The sequence below is a fragment of the Danio rerio genome, chromosome 18 (assembly GCF_049306965.1).
Source record: "Danio rerio strain Tuebingen ecotype United States chromosome 18, GRCz12tu, whole genome shotgun sequence".
NCBI classification, from domain to species: Eukaryota; Metazoa; Chordata; class Actinopteri; order Cypriniformes; family Danionidae; genus Danio; species Danio rerio.
This window is the reverse complement of record NC_133193.1, coordinates 26,880,507-26,905,287: the sequence shown is the minus strand read 5'-3', so window position 1 is coordinate 26,905,287 and position 24,781 is coordinate 26,880,507. Positions and strand designations below refer to the sequence as shown.

The following is a 24,781-nucleotide window of genomic DNA, read 5'->3' as shown; positions in this document are numbered from 1 at the left end:
GGATGTTTGACGTTTGGTTCTCCTGTGTCCCCTGTTCCTCTTGCTGTACCAATGCAGCAGCTGCTTCACGTAAAAGCTGACTAACAGTTTTTGCCATTTTTCTTCTGTTATACTGTATATACACTAGTAACTCACGCTGTCCCATCCATCAAACCATACTTCTGCCCTCGGGCTCTGTGAAAGCACTCAACGTCTCTTGAATAAGCCCCTCCCACTGATAAGCATGGCCTTTGCATACAGATTGAGGTTGAAAATGAAATCGAAAATGAAAACTGAAATGAAAAAGAGTCATTAAAAGGAAAGCTTAAACTTACATTTTAATTTGAATTGTGTCACTATTATAGCGTGAATATTAATAACACGCTTTGTAAAAATTGTGTTTGCTTTTTATTTTTTAGTTTGGCTTTTTATTTTAATATTGTCAGTCTTGACGCGGAAACACAGAGAAAATTATATGTTAAATTGGCAACTTCATTTTAATTATCAATTTGACAGGCGCGGTGTGTTTTCAAAGTGAAAACGAAAATGAAAATTAAATAATTTCATTTTGTTTTCAATTTTAGCAGATATTTTGCGAACGGTGTTTTAAAAAGAAATTGTTAATCTGATTTTTATTTTAAGTTCCAATGTTTATTTGATTTATTTAAAATTAGCTGTAATTACCTTCCATACAGCAGAAGGTAACCAGCAGGTCTATGTCATATACAGTACAGATACTTAATAAATAACCCACTATAAATTAAAAGAATTAACATATGCTTTGTTTTCACAAGCTTTGGCAACGTAACATAAATTCTGATTTTAAATAATAGGTCACCTATAGCTTCAAAATGTGTTCAAAATGACATCAATTTTTTCAATGTGAGACCAGTTATTTTTTATAGACATAATTTTTTAAAATAATAGTTGATGTATTTTTTTTTCTAGTGCAAAATTACACAATCAAGCGATCAGAACAGATGTTTTGTTCTTCTCCAAATGTTACTTGAATTGCTTTTTTTTTTTTTTTTTGGCCCTAACTTGACTCTAAATAAAATTTAGTAGTCAAAAACGCATTTTTAACGTTCCTTTCTCTGTGACAGTAAAAATGAATCAATGAATGACACTGCAACATACATGGACATGCTTTACTCATCAAAATACATAGTTGGATCACTCATGTGATGAAAATGACTGATATCTTCCATAAAATGTATTGTTAATTATTTTGTTTTTTAAATAAAAACATTTTTAATGAATTACTTTATTTGGAAATACTTTCTAGTTTTGTTTCAAGAATTCTAACAGTATTTAAAACTGTAAAACAATAAATAAAGGAGAGGAAATAAATTAGGTTATGTTTTTTTGCATTTCATTTTAATTTTTGAAAGTGTTTTCATATGTACATCATGTATTCTATTTTGAATATTTAGAAAAGGCATATACATACAGTATATGACCTATATTGACTTTATTCTTCAGTGCGGAAGTGCGCTTGATTCAGCTTCCTATAGGAAATAACTAGGAATAATTAACGCCAGAAAAGGGTCAAACAACTTACTGTACAAACAAGCATTTGCATAATTATACAAACAACGCAGAATCATTGTAAAAAAGGAAAAAGATATTGTGTGAGACTGATAATGGCAGTCAGAAGAAAGAATAATGTCAAATTTACTCTCAGCCCCATAGATACATTAGTGTAACCCGGGAAGTGACACTAACAACAGAGGTGAGGATCCACATGCAGGTTTATTAGAATGGTCAGGTAAGCAGTGGTCAACACGGGCAAACACAGGTATACAGGCAGTCCAGAATCGTAGTCAATAGCCAGGCAGATGGTCAGAGGCAGGCAGCAAACAGAATTATAAAAATAAACAAGGCAAAGGATCAAAACACGGCAAAGGCAAAGAAAGGAAACGCGTTGTAGTGTCACTGTAGCAGATAACAAGACTCAGCAATGAGGGTTTCAAAGTGAGTTGTAGATAGTATGTGTGTGTAATCAGTACTTGAGCAGCATTAGCTGTGTGTATGCAATTAGTTAGGATCTAGAACCGGTTGTGTGTGTGTGTGTGTGTGTGTTGCATGAGTGAATATGTAGTCCATTTCAAGCATATTTGTAGTCCTATGGGTGTGTGAGTGTTTCACAGCGACCTCTGGTGATCATCACAATTAGAAACACCACACATAAGCGGTAATTTTTTATTTATTTTTTTGTCATTTGATGCAAAGATGATATAATACATTCATAAATGCATATAAATGTTTATAGGTTTTTAAAAAAAATCTAAATAAGAAAAACTTTCAAGTATTTTAGGATTATGATGACCATTAAATACATTATAAAAGTCTTGTGAAAAAGGTCCATGAAGATGTGGTTGACTGCTTTTCAGAAACTTATCAAAGGAGCATTATGTTAGCGCAGATTAGCAGCAGTGTCAAAGGCACCACTATCACATTTATCATTTCATGCAGGGCACAGGTAGAGACTGTGTACCAAATCTCACTTTCATGTAAAGAGTAGCACAAGCTGTCATATCCCCTCATGTACCCAAAATACTGAAGGTGCAAAGAGTTCCCAGAGTTTCCCTTTGAAAACAACCAAAGACTTGACACTTACTTCACAAAGTTCACAGGTTATGTTCAATTAGGTGATTTTTGATTGGTGTACCTGTTCTCTGCGCAAAGTGTTCATTTGTAGGTCAAAAACCTCTGTCTGGTGCTGATGAAGCCATTATGTCCCAGACAATATGCTGGACTGTTTCTTTCACTGAAGCTGGAATTAAAGTATCAAAGTGTTTTGTGACTCGGTTCATAAATGGAGGTCAGGAGTTCATCAGCTTGTCATGAGTTAAAGGAATGTTTTGAGGCTTTCCTCTATGTTAATGCCAAGAACTTTTCCATCACAGACTCAAATATTATCTCTGTGACATTCATTAGCCCTCCTACAAAGGTTTTTGGATTTATGGAGAATATTGCGGAATTTTAATCTCAAGGAGATCAAGGATGTCAAAGTAATGCAATCGGGATGGATGTCAGTGTAATAACATACTCTATGGTCATTAATTGTTCTCATTCACAGGATGTTCAATGTGACAGAGATGGAAAAAAGAGTTGACAATAATCTAATCAAAATTGAATCTGTTTTCACCAACACTAAATGGTTTATTCTAGGGCTGCACAATATATCGCTTCAGCATTGATATCGCAATGTAATCATTCGCAATAGTCACATCGCAGGATGTTGAGTACACAGTAAAACTAAATATAAACATGTCTTTCCTTTTTTCTAAGGTTTTATTTATTGTTGCAGGCTATTATTATTAGTCTTTTTCATGTATATACAGTTTTATTCATTTTATATTTCAATTTTAGTTATTTTAGCAAGTCAAGTTAAGTTATGAAAACAGTAAGGTAATTTAACTTCATACATGACAGTTCATTGAAATATCTAGTTTCTAAAAAATCATGCTTGAATTCCAGCCTGCATCTAGCTTGAAACAGTGTTTGCAGATCTTTGTTTAATGACACAATAATCTGTGACAGTATTACATCTGGATGAATAGCTTACAGAGACCAGAGACGGAGAGAATTAGAGCTCCAGAATAACACATGAAATGTGATTGAATGCGTAACTAAGCTAGTAGATTCTTTTCCACTCTATATAATTCCCCACTATATATCAATAGGCAGTACACACTGAATGGTCCTTCAGAACAAATTTGGCAACATTGTAACAAACTATTACCCACTGGTTATTAATATTTTTCATATTTTCAATATTTTTGAGACCAAAGTGTATTAGTTTAATAAAGAATTTCAATAAGAATTTAAGGAGTTAAATTCACACTCTTATCTCCAAATTGTTGTTCTTGCATTGAATGTGTTAACTGAATATAATCTAATTCCAAAAATACCCAATCTAATCAGCATAGAGACAAAAAAAATCACTTTAAAGTGTCACTGTTATTCTATTTTTAAACTTTCTCATTTTAAGAGATTTCTACAATATGTTTCATGCATCTAAGGTCAAAAACACTTTCTTTTTCCTCATAAAATAAATTTACTTTAACATCACCTCTTTTTTGAAAGAGTCGCAAACTGTTTTTGGTACATTATGGAACCTCTGCATAACAGGTTTATGCATGCAAGTGAGTGCAATGTTTTATAGATGCAAGTGAAGACTATATGTAAAGTATGTGAGTAAAATTTGATATATAAGTCTGCATTTTATGTGTGAACAAGTGTTTGCTTTTCATAGCTTTTTTTTGCACATTTTTGAAGTTTCATTTAAGCACATGGTGCTTCATACTTGTGAATTCTTTCATCATAAACAACAAAGAAGCAAGCCACAGATTCATTTCAGATTTTATGGTTTTAACATGATTTTTTTATGTGAAAGTAGATAATATAACCTTGTTTTCTGAATGTTTGCCCTTTAGGTCACTTTGATAGAAATGTGAGGTCGGTACAAATTTTATGGATCAGACGGCGAGTTGAACCAATAAGGATTAAATTAAGCAAAGATTACAGCTAATCAACATTTGTTGATCTGGGCTTTATTTTAATTTCATTATAGGGTGCACCAGATAATTTTAAACAGATTAACAGATAAATCTGTGAATACATGATTAAAGCCTTAATGCTTGATTAAATTTGATGGTTTCTGATGGTGGACGTTTAATTCTTCACTAACAAAACTGCAGCAATGTTTCTCTTTTACTTCCATTTAACTGATATGTATAATAGAACTATATGAATGATAAAGGTGAGGAAAACAGCACAGCATAGAAAGTCAGACTTTAGAAGCCCTGACAAATTAGGTAACACTTTATTTTGATGGTCCATTTCAGTATTAGTGGACTGCTGGCTTATCTGTTGATGCTGCTCCTTCAACAGACATTTTACTGTTTATAAGAAACTTTGCAAGTACATGTCAACTTACACTAACCCTAACCCCTAACAGTCTTCTCATGAACTAATGAGAATTAGTTGGCATGTAGATGCAATGTAACTTAAGTTCAACAAACAGACCATCAAAATAAAGTGTGACCACAAATTATTATATTAATTAGTGGAGCAATCTTGAATATAGGGCTGGGCCTATAAACAATACCATATCTAATTTTATAAAAATTTATTTCAATGATGATAAGCTCTGGACATTTTTACATGATATTGAGAGTCATTCACATCGCAGCAATATGCAACAACAACAACCAATCAGCATAAAGTAATAATGAGTGGAAGCAGTGACGAAAGTAAACTAACCTGAAGTTGTTATCTAAAGATGATGAAATTATCGACAAAACGTCAGCACGAATTCTGTTATATGGAAGTGGTTTGGTTTGGACGAGTGACAAGGAGCAGATTGAAATGATTTGTAAAGTATGTCAATGGTTTGTGAATATCAAGTCTGGCAGCACATCCAACCTATTTAACTAAAAAGTATCACCCCAAAAAACTTGGTTTACAATTTGTGTGGACTTGCTGGAAGTTCGTTCATTCATTCATTCATTCATTCATTCATTCATTCATTCATTCATTTTCTTTTCGGCTTAGTCCCTTTATTTATCAGGCGACACCACAGCAGAATGAACCACCAATTCATCCAGCATATGTTTTACACAGCGGATGCCCTTCTATTTCACTATTTGTTTTAATTTAAGTACAAATGTGTAATCTGCTTTTGCTAATAAACAATATTTTAAATTGTAATTTATTGAACCCTTGATTTTTTTTTATTTTTTGCATCAGTGATTGCTGGGATAATAACTTTTAAAGCTGGAAGCATTAACAACTTATATCGAAGTTTATCATTATTGTTCAATATGGGAAAAAATGCATTTTTGCCATATCACACAGCCCTACTTGTATGTGCTCAACTGAAACAAATCTTTAAAAAAGAAAAAGCACCATCAAAACAGTCCTTTGTTTTTCTTCAAGGATTTTTTTTCTTTTTGTTGAATCCACAATATAAATGCTGCCATTTTGACAATTAAAATCATTAATACTGCTATTCAAACCCCATCAACAGTGAGTTTAAATATAATTGCAAAGTTTATTTTACATTAATAGCAACAACATTATAGGTAATACAGGTTAAATTAAATGATAAAAAAACAAGGTTTAATGGGTGCAATTATTTGATAAACATTGAAGATAAGTCTTTATTTAAGATAAATTTAAACTGTATCCTTATTGGTACAACTCCTCTATGACAAATTGACTAGTGTCTTCATACGTGCCACTTGCCATAGTCTGTTAATTAGCAGGCTGGCATCATTTAATTTTTTAATTCTGATTACCTTCCTCATTGTCTTTTTTAAATCAGCTACTTGATGAATTTTATTCTACTCATTTCAAATACAAACCTAAAATGAACTTTATGATAATAAATGTGTGAAGCAAAGGAACAACAGTAAGCAGTCAGACTTTTTTGTTCTGCTTTTGTTTTGTTTCCTTCAAAAGTACAGATAATAAAATAATATGATGAATTGTGCAATGTCAGATTGATGCGATTTAAATGAGATATGGTCTATTGTTTTTAAACCCAATCTTGTTTATCTAGACAAATTGGAGTGTCTTTGACCTTACATGAAGACCAGATAGATTTTTGGATTGTGCTCTGGAGAGAAATTCAACATTCTATAATACAGTGGTACATTATTAAGCTGATATATTTCAATTTGAATACAGAGTGTATTACGACAGAGCTCCATGCTGTACTGTATGAAATAGACTTAATTTAGCCTGTAGCCTGGGAGAGTTTGGGTGGTTTGGAAGACTAAGCCCTCACTGACAAAGGTCCAGAATTTGTCCCATACATGAGCTCATTTGTCTTACTTTGACTGCTATGATAACATAACCAAAATAACCCATTTAAAAAGGCTATAATCTTTAAATCTGACATAAAATAAGTGTTCTTTCGCTAATGTATTGTTTTTAAATAGAAAAAACATTTACAAGTAACTTTTTTCTTAATCTTGGACCTTATTCTTGAAACAAAATCGACCAATAAAAAGGTGTGAAGCACCAAAAGCGGCCCATATTAAATTAATTTGAATAGTTATTTGGCTATTGTTGTTATCGTTCGATGTTACAGAAGTAACCCTTCGTTCCCCGAGGAGGGGAACGGAAGTGCCATGAATGAATGGGAGGATTCGGATCAGAAGCCGCTTGTCTGGAGAGTATTGAACGGGCCAATGAATGAAATTAATTGGCAGTGTAAGCTTGCGCAGGTGTGCGGCATAGGCAATTAGCCCAGCATATAAGCGCACCTGAAGCCAGCAGACGCTATCCTTTTAAGCTGAAGATCCTTTCAAACAGCTAAGGGACAGTCATTATGGCGACGGAGTATGGCACTTCCGTTCCCCTCCTCGGGGAATGAAGGGTTACTTCTGTAACCTCGAACGTTCCCCTTTGGTTGGGGAACTTCAGTGCCATGAATGGGAGAAGTATGGAAAGCGCCATAATGACTGCACCTTACCAACACCCCCGATGAGGAGATGGTCAAGCAAGCGTGACGCACCCACATCATGGGGGGCGCGGTCCTCCAACGTGTCCCTGGCCCTAATTTATCCTACTTCAACAGAAGTTTTACGGATTTAGATATATTTTTTGGGAAGTCGTGAGCATCTAGATAATTCTAAGAAATACGACAGTACGTTGGGAAGCGTGCAATCCCGATAGGGAGGACGCTGCGGAGGCCATCCATTACCCAAGGGGGGGATAGATGGCAGAATTTACATATGGACTAGCCCTAAAAAGGGGGAGTACTCATAGCAAAAGCGTGGTTAGCGGAGAGGGAAGACACGGGTCCGCCCAGGGGGGGGACTTAACCGTGGCGGAATGAGCATATGGGATCGCCTAGTGGGGATCACGCATAGCAGGCACCTATACCCAAAACGCGGGCTGACCAGCGGGCAGACCTACAACGTAGTGGGCCAGCAAGTGACTCCTCCGCTGAGTCAGTGCTGGGGGCCACGGAGGAATCTGCAGGGCTCACCTGACGGGGAACTTTACTGACAGATAAAAAGGCGCACGTACCTCCGTGTTAGGGAGAATGGCGCAGCAAGCGTGTTCCAACACCCTACCGAGTTGTCTCCTCAATCACCAAAGGGTTACCTAATACCCTTGAGGAAACCGGCTCCACTCGCAGATTGTAAAACCTTGCAAATGTGTTGGGTGTCGCCCAGCCCGCAGCTCTACAGATGTCTGTTAGAGAGGCGCCACGTGCACGCGCCCAAGAGGATGCAACGCTCGCGTGGAGTGTGCACGTACTCCCGGGGGACACGGCTGACCTCGACTCGAATAAGCAAGTGAAATGGCATCCACAATCCAGTGGGATAATCTTTGTTTCGATACGGCACTTCCCTACTGCCGACCGCCATAACAGAGAAAGAGCTGCTCAGATGGTCTAAAATTCTGAGTACGGTCCACATAAATGCGCAGAGCGCGAACTGGACAAAGTAAAGAAAGGGCTGGGTCTGCCTCCTCCGGGGGCAGCGCTTGCAGGTTCACTACCTGATCTCTAAAGGGGGTGGTAGGAACCTTGGGCACATAACTGGGGCGGGGTCACAGGATGACGTGAGAGTAATCCGGCCCGAATTCCAGGCACGAGTCACTGACCGAAAATCGGATCGCAGACTCGTGAGAACGAGGGCGAGATCCCAAGAGGGCATGAGAGGGGGGCGATAATTCGCCTAGCACCCCTAAGGAACTGGATGACCAGGTTATGCTTTCCCACGGTGCCGCCAGCTACCGCGCTATGATAAGCGGAGATGGCGGCCACGTAAACCTTGAGAGTGGAGGGCGACAGCCTGCTGTCCAACTTCTCTTGAAGGAAAGAGAGCACAACACTAATCTGGCAATTTCGGGGGTCTTCTCTGCGAGAGACGCACCATTCAGTGAATAGACTCCACTTCAGGGCGTAGGCGCGCCTCGTGGAGGGGGCTCTAGCCTGAGTGATGGTATTAACCACCGCAGTCGGTAGGTTACCTAAGTCTTCCTCGCGTCTAGGGACCACACGTGGAGGTTCCAAAGATCGGGGCGAGGGTGCCAGATGGTGCCCTGTCCCTGAGAGAGTAGGTCCTCTCTCAAAGGGATCCGCCAGGGGAGGGCCGTCGCGAGGAGTGAGAGCTCTGATATCCAGGTCCGGTTGGGCCAAAGGGGCGCAACTAGCAGAACCTGTTCCTCCTCCTCCCTGACCTTGCACAGAAACTGCGCGAGCAGGCTCACTGGGTAAACGCATACTTGCGCATGCCCCGAGGCCAGCTGTGGGCCAGTGCATCCGTGCCGAGAGAGCCCTCGGTCAAGGAAAAAAACAACTGGCAGTGAGCGTTCTCGGGGGAAGCAAACAGATCGATCTGGGCCTCCCCGAATCGCGCCCATATCAGCTGAACAGACTCGGGGTGGAGTCTCCATTCTCCAGGGCGTAACAGCTGTCGTGAGAGCGCATCGGCTGCACGATTGAGCGTGCCTGGGACGTGAATGGCGCGCAGCGATTTCAGCCGCGGGTGACTCCAGAGGAGCAGACGGCGGGCGAGCTGAGACATGCGGCGAGAGCGCATACCCCCCATGCGGTTGATATACGCCGCCGCCGCCATACTGTCCGTCCTGACCAGCACGTGTTGCCGGTAAAAAGCGGTGGAGAGCGAGGAACACTGCCAACAGCTCTAGGCGATTGATATGCCAATGCAGCTGGGCACCCTTCCAGAGGCCCGCAGCCGCATGCCCACGACACACGGCCCCCCAACCCGTGTTGGAAGCGTCTGTTGAAACAACAACATGGCTGGACGCCTGTTCTAGAGGCACACCGGCCTGAAGGAACGAGGGGTCGTTCCAAGGGCTGAGGGCGCGGCGACACAGCGCAGTAACCGAGACCCGATGTGTGCCCGCGTGCCATGCGCGTCTGGGGACCCGATCGTGAAGCCAGTGCTGAAGTGGTCTCATATGGAGCAACCCGAGCGGCGTGACGGCGGCTGCGGATGCCATATGCCCCAGGAGCCTCTGAAAGAACTTCAGTGGGGGCCACTAGTTTGCTGTCGAGCTCCCTCAGACAGTTCAGCAACAGGCGAGCGCGTTCCTCGGAGAGGTGCGCTACCATGGTGATCAAGTCCAGCTCCATCCCGAGAAAAGAAATCCTCTGCACGGGGGCGAGTTTGCTCTTTTCTGGGTTGACCTGAAGCCCCAGTAGGCGGAGATGCCGAAGCACCTTGTCCTTGTGCATAATCAATTGCTCCCGCGAGTGGGCTAAAATCAGCCAGTCGTCGAGATAATTGAGTATGCGAATGCCCGCGAGCCGAAGGGGCGCTAGGCACCCTCCGCGAGTTTGGTGAAGACCCGCGGAGACAGAGAGAGCCCGAAGGGGAGGACCTTGTACTGCCACGCTCGACCCTCGAACGCAAACCGCAGAAACTGGCGGTGGCGTGGAAGAATGGAGACATGGAAATACGCGTCCTTCAGGTCTATGGCTGCAAACCAATCCTGAGGACGAACGCATTGGAGAATGCGCCTCTGCGTGAGCATTCTGAATGGCAGCCTGTGCAGACAGCGGCTCAAAACGCGCAGATCTAGGATTGGCCGTGACCCACCGCTCTTTTTGGGTACGATGAAGTATGGGCTGTAAAACCCACTCTCCATCTCGGCTGGAGGAACCGGCTCGATTGCACCCTTCGCCAGGAGGGCAGCAATCTCCTCTCGCAAGACAGGGGCGGACAGGGGGTTGACCCTGGAGAAATACACGCCCGTAAACTTGGGGGGCCGTTTCGCGAACTGAATCGCGTAACCGAGTCTGATTGTGCATATGAGCCACCACAAGGGGCTGGCCCGCGCTAACCAGGCAGGCAGAGCCCTCGCTAATGGAGTCATCGCTACAATCGCTGACGTACCAGCGGTGGGGCAGCGCGGAGTGGGTGTGCTGATCCGGGAAGCACGAGGGTCCCGCGGAAGAGCTGGAGGTGAGATATTTGCTCTCACTCCGTACCCGAGCTCCGGAGGGGAGGCACGAGGGGTGGGAGAAAGGAGACCGTCCTCCCAGCACTCGTGAGCCACTGGCAAAACGCACCGAATCTGCAAGCTAGTAAGCATAGCGTCCCAGACTGGCAGATTTCGGGCTGTCACATCCGGGGAAGTGGAAAAGTGCTCTCTCATGATATTTTCATGGCAGTAAAAAGTGCCGTTGGAAATGGGGCCCCGCCCTCCAGCGGGGAAAGAGCAAGTTCCCTCTTCTCCAGATGGCCTGTCCCAGGGGCGCTTCGCGGTCCGTTGCCGGACTTAACGGCGTTCTGGGCAGGGGGGCTGCCTGCTTCCGAGGTGCCCGACGCGCTCGCTTCGCCGGAGGCGTGTGCGGGGGCGGAGCAGCTCTCGTAGGCGGGCGCCTTCGGCGAGGAGCAGGTATGAATGGCACGGCGGGCGGAGCGGGCTACGGACCCCCGATAAGACATCACCCACCAACTGCTCTCTCACTGCCTTGAATTCCTGGGTGAATTCACAGACAGTGTCGCCGAACCTGGCTGGGGATATGGGGAAGTCAAGAAAGCGGACTTTGTCGACTTTGCGCATATCAGCCAGGGGTGGCGCTCCTGGACCACTAATGTGGACATCGTCCTCCCCAACGCACATGCAGCGGACTCAGTAATCCGAAGAGCTAAGTCGGCGGCGGTGCAAAACTCGTAAGCCTGGGTTGGACCCACCCTCGTGCAGCTCGGCCAGCGCCTGCGCTTGGTAGCGCTGGTAGGTGGCTATCGCATGCAAGGCGGAAGCAGCCTGGCCCGCAGCTATGTAAGCTCTAGCTCCGAGGGAGGTAGATAACTTACAGGCTTTGGATGGGAGACGAGGCGGACCCCGCCAAGAAGAGGCATCGCGCGGATTTACCGCCATCGCGCACTCAACCTGAGGAATCGCCACATAGCCCCTGGCTGTTCCACCGTCAAGAGTGGTTAGGGTGGAGGGACACGCAGCACGAGCAGAAAAAAGTGCTTTACAAGACCGCGTGAGCCTACTGTGCACCTCCGGGAAGAAGGGAACGCCCCTCTAGTCGGTCCGGCCGCGGAGCTGGGGAAGCAGCCCGGGAAAGCACGGCTAACATGTCCGTTTCAGGATCCGTAGTGACAGCGCTCACCTGCCCGAAGGGGGCGAGCGGGTCTGGATCATCATCGGACAATGAAAGCCCACCCTCCGATGCCGCGGAGGACATCTGATCTCCGGTGTCAGCGAGTGTGAGAGCTACCATCTGGTTAGACGAATCACTCCCACTACCCGAAGCTTGGATGGAGCGCCTTGAGGAGCGAGAGGTCCGCGAGCCCGTGGGCGGCGGATTATCTCCTGCTGAAACCCTCAGATCTGCCCGAGCGCCCGCTGTTTTTTTAGAACAGGAGGCAACTGGGGTGGCTCGCTCTCTTGCGAAAGTTGGCCGCGATCTTAGCTGTGCAACGGTCATGGTATCGCAATGACGACATTAACCGCCCGCGAGCACCGCATTAACATGCTGGACCCCCAAACATGCAATGCAGTGATCGTGTCCATCATCCGGAGCCAGGAAACGCCCGCATCCAGAAACGCACAGTCGGAGCGCCATCCTGAAAAGGACGTGCTGCACGACTGTGTTGCTCTTTTAGGAAAGCTGCAACAATACGCACCGCTCTGGAGGACCGGACCCAAAGAACCGCAGGCAAGGGAGAAACCCAGCTCGACCGTCTGCCACCGCGAAGACTCACTCTGGACCGGGAGACACACTCGTTCGCTCTGAAGTGCTTGAACAGCAAGAGGAACCCTCATCGACTCACTCAGAAAGGATCTGAAGCGAAAAGGATAGCGTCTGCTGGCTTCAGGTGCGCTTATATGCTGGGCTAATTGCCTATGCCGCACACCTGCGCAAGCTTACGCTGCCAATTAATTTCATTCATTGGCCCGTTCAATACTCTCCAGACAAGCGGCTTCTGATCCGAATCCTCCCATTCATTCATGGCACTGAAGTTCCCCAACCGAAGGGGAACCATGAATTTTCAAATGTATTTTACTTTCTTTTCTTTTTACAAAAGAGGCTAGAAAAATTGTAAAGCTCTACATTATTATTATTATTATTATTATTATTATTATTATTATTATTACGTTTTTTTTAAATTATTAATTTCTACTGAGGACACTTGAATGTGCTGGCCAGCTTGTTATTTATCTAATAAATGACAATTGGCTACAGTTTTTAATTTAAAACTTTAAGATTTCGATTTCTTTCTAACAATATATGATGTAAAAAAATTGTATTTTAAAATTAAGTATTTATTCATATTACTTTATTCTAAATCTTTAGGAAATATTTTTGGTAAAAAGTGTGGTTTTATGATGACCCTCCAACTAGCTAATCCAGCAAGAAATACTGCTTAAAATGTCACTGAAATGCAGTACTGTATTTAAATCTCATAACTGAATCGAAAACAAGGTGTATAATAGCAAAATTGTCCCCTTTCTGAGAAAAAAAGAACCACCCTTTTCACCAAGCTGGCCTGTCTTAATAATTTTGATCTGAACCAAAAGATATTGTACTGTAGTTGTTTTAAAGGCAGCAGAAAGAACAAGCTATTCCTGAAATAAGAACACAAATTGTAGGTAAGGATATGTAGGCAATAATAGATGTTGTGGCTGTATTACCCGGTGTATATTGTTTCCTAATAACTAAATGGTCCAGTTACTCAGCTGTTTACCGAACCAAAATACATTGTTTTAATTAGTGTTTCTCAACTAGTGGGTCGCGACCCAGAAAGAGGTTGCAAGACATTTTTTTTTTTGTGTGTGTGTAGTATAGATTTAGTTTTGTTTTCTTATTTACAATTGAGATTTTTCTGAGAGGTGTGTGATAGCTTTGAACATTTCTGTTAGACAAGGTTCAAGTACTTTAAGTGGCTGAGAAAACCGAGTTCTTCTTTAACGGTGTCCATGGTCAGATAAGATGTTAAAAGGCAGTGTTATTATTCTAAGGTTAGATTTGCTAAGAAATAAAATGTCTCGCTTAAAAAAAAAAGAACTTTCCTGACCTGTCAGCTGTTAAACAGTGCTCTTCAATTGCATGTACACCATATTTCCCTTCATTATAAATGAAGAGCAACAGAAATTGCCAGTATGTAACTTTACAGCTTTACTGTAAGTAGCAAATACCAAAACATACCAATAAAGTACACTGTAAACAATTAAGTCAGTACAACAACAAAAAAACATATTTCCTTATTTTCTTTCATTTTTTCCTGTTCACTAAACTTTTGGAAACATTAGCTGCACTGACCTAAAATAACTTGTCACTAATACAAAACATATTTGGAGTCCTTGTTGGGTTAACATAAGAGTATTAGTTAGTTTCTGGAGAGGTGTCATTTTATTATTACAGGATTTTACAGAGTTGCAGCACATCCTTTTCAAAATGCCGCTCCGACCGTGCGTTTCTGGGTGCGGTGGTTTCCTGTGCCTGGATGATGGGGACTGCGTTGCATGTAATGCGGTACTCGTGGGCAGTTCATGTCATCATTGCGATGCCATGTCTGTTGCGCAGTTAAGATCGCGGCTAGCCCTTGCAAAAGGGTGAACCAGCCCAGCTGTCACCTGCAATGCAGTGGGCACTCGGGCAGGTCTGAGAGTTTCAGTGGGAGATTATCCGTCGCCTCTGGGCCTGCGGACCTCCCGCTCCTCCAGGCACTCCATCCAAGCTTCGAGCGGAGAAAACGATCCGTCTAACCAGATGGTAGCCCTTACGTTCGATGACACCGGGGACCAGTCGTCCACTGCTGCATCGAAGGGTGGGCTTTCATTGTCCTACGAGGATCCAGGCCTACTCGCCGCCCACGGGCAGGTGAGCACTGTCAAACGGATCCTGAAACGGACATGTTAGTCGTGCTTTCCCGGGCTGCTTCGGCAGTGGGGTTGGTTTATCCTCCAACTCCGTGGCCGGACCAACTAGATGGGTGCTACATAGAGGACAAGAGGGCCAAACCTTCGAAGCCTCTTGTCCCCTCCTTCCCGGAGGTGCACAGTAGGCTCGCGCAGTCTTGGAGGGCACCTTTTTCTGCCCGTGCTGCTTGTCCCTCCGCCCTCACCACTCTTGACGGAGCAGCCAGGGGGTATGAAGCGATTCCCCAGGTCAAGCGCCATTGCAGTCAATGTTTGTACCTGGGTACGCGGGGCACTGTAAGCCCGCTCTGCCCGCCGAGCCATCCATATCTGCTGCTCCTCACTGAAGCACCTTGAAAGTCCAGTAATGGACCGCGAAGCGTACCTGGGGCAGGTCGTCCAGAGAAAAGTGAATTTGCTCTTTCCCCGCTGGAGGGGCGGGCCCCATTTCCAACGGCAATTTTCACTGCCACGCAAACATCAATGAAAGAGCACTTTTCCACTTCCACAGATGTTACAGATGTGAATCTCTCGATTCCAGCTCTTCCGCAGGACCCTTGCACTTCCCAGATCAGCACACCCACTCCGCGCTGCCCCACTGCTGGTACATCAGTGATAGTAGCAATGAGTCCATTAGCGAGAGCTCTGCCTGCCTGGTTAGTGTGGGCCAGCCCTTCACGGTGGCTTATACGCACAATCAGACTCGGCTACGCGATTCAATTCGCAAAGCGGCCTCCCAAGTTCACGGGTGTGTACACCAGGGTCAACCCCCTGTCCGCCCCTGTCTTGCGAGAGGAGATTGCTGTCCTCCTTGCGAAGGATGCAATCGAGCTGGTCCCTCCAGCCGAGATGGAGAGCAGGTTTTACAGCCCTTCATGGTGCCCAAAAAGAGCAGTGGGTCACGGCCAATCCTATATCTGCGCGTTTTGAACCGCTGCCTGCACAAGCTGCTGTTCAGAATGCTCACGCAGAAGTGCATTCTCCGGTGCGTTTGTCCTCAGGATTGGTTTGCAGTGATAGACCTGAAGGACACGTACTTCCATGTCTCCATTCTTCCACGCCACCGTCAGTTTTTGCGGTTTGCGTTCAAAAGTCGAGCTTGGCAATCTCGGGCTGGAGCTGGACTCGGTCACCTCTCCGGAGAGCGTGCTCAGCTAATGCTGAACTGTCTGAGAGAGTTTGACAGCAAAATAGTGGTCCCACTAAAATTATTTCAGAGGCTTCTGGGGCATATTGCATCCACAGCCGCTGTTATGCCGCTCGGATTACTCCATATGAGAAAACTTTAGCAATGGCTTTACGATCGAGTCCCCAGACGCGCATGGCACACGGGCATACGCTGAGTCAATGTGGTTGCCCTGTATCAACACGCCCTCAGCCCTTGGAACGACCCCTCGTTTCTACTGGCCGGAGTGCTTCTAGGACAGGCGTCCAGTCATGTTGTTGTTTCAACAGATGCTTCTAGCACGGGCTGGGGGCTGTGTGTTGCGGGCATGCAGCTGCAGGCCTGTGGAAAGGAACCCAGTTGCATTGGCATATCAATCGCCTAGAGCTGTTGGCAGTGTTCCTCGCTCTCTACCTTTTTTTTCTGGTGCTGGAGCAGCAGCACGTGCTGGTCAGGATGGACAGCACGACGGCGGTGGCGTATATCAACCGCATGGGGGGTATTCGCTCTCGCCGGATGTCTCAGCTTTCCCGCCGTCTGCTCCTCTGGAGTCATACGCGGCTAAAATCGCTGCGCGCCATTTGCATTACATGCAAGCTCAACCGTGCAGCCGTGGAGACTCCACCCCGAGTCTGTTCAGCTGATATGGGCGCAAATCAGGGAAATTCAGATCGATCTGTTTGCTTCCCCCGAGAACGCTCATTGGCAGTTGTTCCTTTCTCATGACGCAGTGGCTGGCAGCACCATGGGAAGGCATAACCTCATCATCCGGTTCCTCAGAGGCGCTAGGCGAATTTATTTAACCCGCCCCCCTCTCATGCCCCCTTGGGATCTTGCCCTGGTTCTCACAAGCCTGCGTCAGATCCCTTTGAACTTCGACTCAGTATCTTTAAGATATCTGTCCCTGAAGACAGCTTTGCTGGTCGCGTTGATATCGATTAAAAGGGTCGGGGACCTGGTGGCATTTTTCGGTCAGTGACTCATGCCTGTAATTCGGGCTGGCTTACTCTCTTGTTTCCTGAGACCCCGCGTGGCATATGTGCCCAAGGTTCCTACCACACCATTTAAAGACCAGGTAGTGAGCCTGCAAGCACTGCCCCCGGAGGAGGCAGACCCAGCCCTTTCTTTACTTTGTCCAGTTCGCGCTTTGCGAATTTATCTGGACCGCACTCAGAGCTTTAGATCATCTGAGCAGCTCTTCGTCTGTTATGGCGGTCGGCAGCAGGGAAGTGCCAAATCAAGACAGAGGTTGGCCCACTGGATAGTGGATGCTATCTCCCTCGCTTACCAGAGCCAGGGCAAGCCATGTCCCCCAGAAGTGCGTGCGCACTCCACTCGGAACATCACATCCTCTTGGGCGCGTGCACGCAGCGCCTCTCTAACAGACATCTGTAGAGCTGCAGGCTGGGCAACACCTAATACATTTGCAAGGTTTTATAATCTGCGAGTGGAACTGGTTTCCTCAAGGGTATTAGGTAACCCTTGGTGATTGAGTAAACAACTCGGTTAATGTGTTGAAATACACTTGCTGCGCCATTCTCCCTAACATGGAGATACGTGCGCTTATTCACTCTGTCAGTAAAGTTCCCTGCTTAGGTGAGCCCTGCAGATTCCTCCAAGGCCCCCAGCACTGAATCACTTGCTGGCCCATTACGCTGGTCAGCCCGTGTTTTGGATATAGGTGCCCGCTATGTGTGATCCCCACTAGGCAATTCCATATGCCTCAAAGGCGGACCCGTGTCTTCCCTCTCCGCTAACCATCTTATTATATGCATACTCCCCTTTCTCAGGGCTAGTCCATATAACCTGTCATCATATCTCCCCATTGGGTAGCAGGTGGCCTTTGCAGCTACCTCCCTATCGGGACTGCACGCTTTCCCAACGTACTGTGTTATTAAATTCCTAGAAATTATCTAGACGCTTGCGGTTCCTGAAAAATATATCTAAATCCGTAAATCTTCTTTGAAGTGGGATAAAGGCCAGGAATCACGTTGGAAGACCGCGCCTCTCTTTGATGCAGGAGCGCTCAAGCTATGCCTGGCTATCCTCTAAGGTAAGGTGCAGGCATTATGGCGTTTTTCAGACATTTACCCATACGTGGATTTAATCCACTTATAGCATTGAAGTTCCCCATACAAAGGGGAACGCTCTGGTTACTAAGGTAACCCTCGTTCCCTGAAGAGGGGAACTGTAATGCTATATAGCATCGCCATAATGATTGTTCCTTAGCTGTAGGTATCAGTCTCTTCAGCTTAAAAGGTTAGTGTCGTCTTGCTTTTCCTGTGCTTATATGCTAAATTGATTGCAACAAGCATCAGGTGCGCAAGCTGATGGTGCTAACTCATTTGGCATTTCATTGGCCCGTTTATATACTCTTTCAGACGATTGGCTTTCTGAACGAAATCCCCATACGTAAATTAAATCCCCATACGTGGATTAAATCCACTTATAGCATTTCTGTTCCCTCCTCTGGGAACGAGGGTTACCTTAGTAACCAGAGCGTTCTCCTTTTGCGTTGAACTTAGAGCATTTTACATTCAGAGATGCTTATTATGTTCACACACCTACATTACACCTGAGCTAAAGTTTAAAATATGATATCATAATGGACCACCCGGTTAATAAAGAACATTTTGATTTAGATTAAGTAAACCAGTTAAATGTTTTACAAACATTTTTACACATTTTTGCCAAACCAACAAAAGTACTAGTAATTTTAACTTTTTTTTCAAGTTGGATTTTTGGTACAGTATTAGCTGGGAATACATTTGCATGCAGATATCATGCTAATTATATGTATCAGAAAACATTTCTGTTATTTATTGATATACAATTATTGATATACAATGTGTATTTAATATATTCAAGTGTTAAATACACAAAATAAATGAATTAAATTATTTTAAGCTTTCAGCCTTATAAAAGACAAAGTTCTGGTTCTTGATTCTGATGGTTGAGTCTTACTCAAACATATTTCCAAAGATGCAGGTAACACATGTCTTTACTAGCTATTAGAAATACTTTGCATCAGGTGGATCTTTGTTTTGATACATTGGAAATCCTTTAAAGATTAGCAGGCTGTTGATTACCCTTTTTAGTCCATCGTATGTTAAAATTCTTGATACTGATTGGCTAAAAGTTTTGTTTTTTTTCTACCTGCTTATCCCTAGTAAAAAAAAAAAAACATAGATATAAATAAATAAATATATGAGAGAAAGGACTGTACAGATCATAGATCACACATGTGACTGTTGCTTGGCAACCAACACCACTGTAAGCCACAGCTTCATGGGGTTTATTGCTTTAGTAATTGGCAGTATTGGGTCCAAAACGTATAGTTTGTCATTTGATGTACAGTAAAGGCATATAAACAACAAACAACAGATTTCAAACGCTAAATTTCAAAACAATATGTTATTTTCTAAAACACTGATCTGCATTTACTCATTTCATTTTGTATGGAGGAATACTCTTTGTGTTGAGGTAAAGAAAGGTCAGCACAGAGGTGAAGTCCATGTTTGTGTCATTGGTGAGTCATCCTTCATGTCTTTTCCTGTTACTCTCCCTCTTTACAGATTCAGCTGTTATATACGTCATGGGACCTGTCACTTTGACTAACACATTTATCTTTATATAACTTGCACTCAGATGACCTTTTCTATTTATTTCTCCCTCCCCAAACGAACTGGTGTCTTTATTCCTCACCACGTGCATTACTGTACATATTGTAGCATACTGTATATGTTGACAAAATACTTAAATATAATATTATTTATTTTACCTTATTAATGTCACATTCTTAAATAAGTGACCATCTGTCTGAGCATGTGAATCACAGGAAAAACTATTTTAAAAAATGGTCCAGAAATAAATCCACTTAAGAGTTATGCATATCTGCACATCATTGCTGACCACATGTATGTCATTCACAGCAAATATACTGTAGGTCCTGATATCAATGCTAGGGCTGCACGATTAATCGAAAAAAGATCACGATCTCGGTTCGACCCTACACACGATCTTAATTCAGCTTTTTTAATTCTACGATTCAGCCAGTTATATTTTCAAGATCAGGAGAGAAGCTTAAAGCCAATGAAGGCTACTTTGGTGAATAGAACCTGCATATGCTGTGAATAACAAGTTATAACGTTGTAAATAATGTTCAGTTTGTTGCACAGTGCGATCGTTTGTGAGCCGCGCTGAAAGAATGATTTGCATGTGTGTGTGTTTTGTCGCAGTGATGGACGGCAGCAATGAGCCGCACTGGGAAGTGAAAGTGAAACCTGTGCGCACATCATTGAAATGATCATGACGCATTTTACAATTATGATTAAGACAAGCATTTGATATGCTTTTTTTCTTTCATAGCTAACACAGTGTTGTGCATGAAAATAAATATTTTACAGTGTCAGTATAGCTACTCTAGCTTATATAATGTTGAATATAAATACAAAAATGTCTGATTTTTACCAGTGAAAACAAATGGTCTAATAATGCTGACAATGAGAAATGAGAAGCACGTCTTAATTATAATAATTCAACTTTATAATTATGAATAGTTGTATTCTGATGTCATCATTTTACTGTGAATTAACAAACAGGACATATTAAAAGTCTGTTCAAGTCCACCATAATGACTGTACAAAATTTAGCATTTTAAGCAGCAGTGGAGCTACACATAGGCCTAATATTATTAGTGTTGTTTTCCCATATCATCACTTTAGAATTATATGGTTCTATCTGACATTTTTGTCAAAATTTGGTTATTGACATATTCTTAATAAATAACAACTTATTGTTTACATTTGAAAACTCAAAAAAAAATGTTGCACACATACTGTTTGCTATATAGATTGCAAAAACTTTGAAGCTCAATATCTCAAAATCATTCAGAATGCAGATAGAACCTTATAATTCCAAGGTGATGATATGTTTGAGAATTAACAGTAATAATAGCCTACTCATATCAACCGTTATTTTACATCTAAATAATCGTGAGAAAGAATCGTGATCTCATTTTTAAGCAAAAAAAAAATTGGATTTGGATTCCAAAAATCCAAAATACAGTTCATTTACAGTTCAATATATTAGTGTAGGAGAAATATGCTTTATTTGGCTTTACATACATTGGCAGTGAAGACAATTACTTACAGTTTGTTAAATGTGGAAAAAGTACTCTCATAAACGCATGAATCTGGCACAGGCATTTATTCTGTAAGCAAAGCATTCAGCTTTTTTCCCAAAAGATAATTAAAACTATGTAATGGAAAGTGCTGCCTAAAACTAATAATTATTTTTACCAGGAATGGTCCGGAAGCATCCTAAATGGTGAGTTGCAGAGTAGCCAAAATGGTTAAAATTACACTTAAAAATTACATCATCATCAGACATAACTGCTGATATGGCTGAAGGCTTTTTTTTTTAAGAGCTACTCCATACTAAAACAAGCAAATAATAGGCAATTTAATGAATCAACAGATGTGGCTGGTTTAGCTAAGCTGTTGGTATTGTATATGTCTGATACAATTATGAGTGCTTTTCTTTTGAATGGAAAAGAAACCTAGGAGATTTCCAATTTTTCAGATAGCTTTTGGATCACTTGGGCGTCTGTTTCCAAAATGTGTGGGCATCTGTAGAGATGGAGCAAAACTCATGACTGGGTAGAATAATGGAATGGCACATGTGCAAACAGATTGGCACATTGCAGCATCCACAGAAAAGTATTATGATAGTTTCTATTGTACAGTATGCTTTAAGGGCTTTGCGATCCTTCTTAGAACAAGGTCTTATTGTATTCTTTCTATACAGTGCATTCAGAAAGTATTCATAGTGCTTCACTTTTTCCACATTTATTTTAAGTTACAGCATTATTGCAAAATGGATTAAATTAATTTATTTCCTCAAAATTCTACACACAATACCGTATAATGACAATGTGATTTTTTTTTTTAAATTTTGCAAATGTATAAATCATTATTTCATTAAAAAAAAAAAAAAAATGAAAAAATCACATGTACATCAGTATTCACAGCCTCGGCCGTGAAGCTCTAAATTGAGCTCAGGTACATTCTGTTTCAACTGATCATTGTTGAGATGTTTTAGCAGGTAAATTGGAGTTCACCTGTGGTAAATTTAGTTGATTGGACATGATTTGAAAAGGCATACACCCGTCTATATAAGGTTATATATATGAGGTTTACAGAAAACGCTCTGTTGCTCTAAATGTTCCAATGAGCACAATGGCCTCCATCATCCGCAAGTGGAAGATGTTTGTAACCACCAGGACTCTTCCTAGAGCTGGCCGGTCATCTAAGCTGAGTGATCGGGCGGAAGGGCCTTAGTCAGGGAGGTGATCAATAACCTACTGGTCACTCTGTGACACTCAGCTCCAGCGTTCTTCTGTGGAGAGAGGAGAACCTTCCAGAAGGATAACTATCTTTGCAGCAGTCCACCAGTCAGGCCTGTATGGTAGAGTGGCCAGACAGAAGCCACTCCCCGCCTGGAATTTGCCAAAAGGCTTCTGAAGAACTCTCAGAACGTTTGGAGAAAACCAGGCACCGCTCATCACCAGGCTAATACCATCCTTACAGTGAAGCATGGTAGTGGCAGCATCATGCTGTGTGGATGTTTTTCAGCAGCAGGCACTGGAAGACTAGTCAGGATAGAGGGAAAGATGAATGCAGCAATGTACAGAGACATCCTGAATGAAAACCTGCTTCAGAGTGCTCTTGACCTCAGACTGGGGCAAAAGTTCATCTTCCCGCAGGACAGTGACTACGTTTACATGGACATCAGTAATCAAATTATTTGCTTTAATTTAATTAGGAGAATAATAAGACTAAGGTGTTTACATGAGTTGCTTTTTGAGTGTTACTTTCATGATCCCGTTTTACATGTTATAGCACATATTTCTATCAACATCATTGTGTCAACGAGCTATCCACATATCCTCCAGGGTTTCATGTAATTTCGGGTGTTTCATTTTTAATTTGTCAATTTTAATTGCAGTTTTGCACTTCCACTTTCATTCACAAACATTTCATGCATGCCCTCCCTGACAAACAAGATATTGGATGTAACTATGAACTGCTGGAAGAGTTATGTTTAAATGGAATTTCATACCACATGCTGAATGGAAAAAAAAAATCTCGGCATTTCACAATGCAGATGTCTGTGGTCTTTAAATATCAATGGGGTGGCTTCACAACAACTCAAAAGTATGTCCTTGAGTGGCCCAGCCAGACCCCAGACCCTAAATCCTATTGAACATCTCTGGAAAGATCTGAAAATGGCTGTAAACCATCACTTCCCCTCCAACCTGATACTGGTACTGCAAAGAGGAATGGGCAAAAATTCCTAAAGACAGGTGTGCCAAACTTGTGGCGTCGTATTCTCACATTGTCATTATGGAGTACTGTGTGTAAAATTTTGAGGAAATAAATTAATTTAATCCATTTTGGAAAAAGGCTGTAACAAATGTGGAAAAGGTGAAGTGCTATGAAAACAAATGCACTGTATCTTGAAATGGCTATTCTGCTAATCTTTTGTTCAATGGCTGTCAAGAAGGAAGGTTTTGATGTGAATTGATAGATTGATAGACAAGCCTTTTTTTGTCCGTCTTTTTGAATTTGTGTGAATGACCACAGGACAAAAAAGCTCACAATATTGGCCTATCTTGGAGATTTCTTTCCACTTTGAATGAGGTGAACCTCAGATTACAAGGATTGTCCAAAATCAAGGATTGTTGCAAAGATACTTTGCAAAGCCAGACAATAGCCCCTTTCACACATACAGACCTTTCCGGAAAATTACCTGCAATTTTCCGTAAATTTCTGTACGTGTAAACAGGCCCTTTTTGAAAATACCGGTAAATTCGTTCCACAACTTTCTGGAAGGAAAAGTTGTAACATTCCCAGTAATTTGCCGGAATGCTGCACTGTGTGAACACATAAGAAAGATTGCCTGAAAGAGCGTGTTCACGTCTAGAATGCACTGACGTGAGACAACTACTTTAGCCAATCAGAACACTCAGAGGCATTTACATCCGCGCTGTTTATGAAAATGAAAGCTTTAGAATTTTTTCCAGACACATTTAGCTGCTATGTTAGTCGGATAAAATTTCTATGTTTCTTAATGCAACTGTGTAAAAATTATTGATAAAATTCTTATGATAAGCCAATGTTTGTTTACCTTCAAGCTCTGACCCATGTGCATGTGAAGTAGCCGGTGAGCGCCAGCACACACACATACTAAGTACATCTCAACATGCGAAGGTGTTCCTCCATGTGTTTTCATCGATTTTGTTCACAATACTTATCCATCCACAGAATTTGTAAAGTAATCAAATGTTTACGAAATGCCCAAACAAAATGAAAATGTAATGCAGTTAAAAAGAGATGGGCTAAACCTTTATATAAACCAACAAAATAAAGATCCTGCTATGTAAACATGTTTAAGTGATTAGCATACTATTACGATTTGCAACAGCACTGTTCTGCACAGCTCAGAATTTGTTCTTGTTAACCATACACAGCTGTTTGTGCCAGAGATAACTAGCATCAATATGAAAATATGGGGCATCATGTTAGTGCAATAAGGGTTTTCACTGAGTCCTTTACATAAAAATAGTGTGCATAATAAATAATGGAACTCATGTTAACAGGAATAAAAAAAGCAACAAGGATAGTCTAATTTGCACATTTAGACTGAAAGCACCAGCACATGTTATTATCATATAATGTCTCTTTAAACAGTCTACCA

General features: G+C 42.5%; 1 protein-coding gene across 4 annotated transcripts in view; it reads left to right on the top strand.

Moving 5' to 3' along the window:
- Positions 1 to 24,781, top strand: part of gnrhr4 (gonadotropin releasing hormone receptor 4) — a 156,903-nt gene that overhangs the window by 67,767 nt on the left and 64,355 nt on the right. The window lies entirely within an intron of this gene.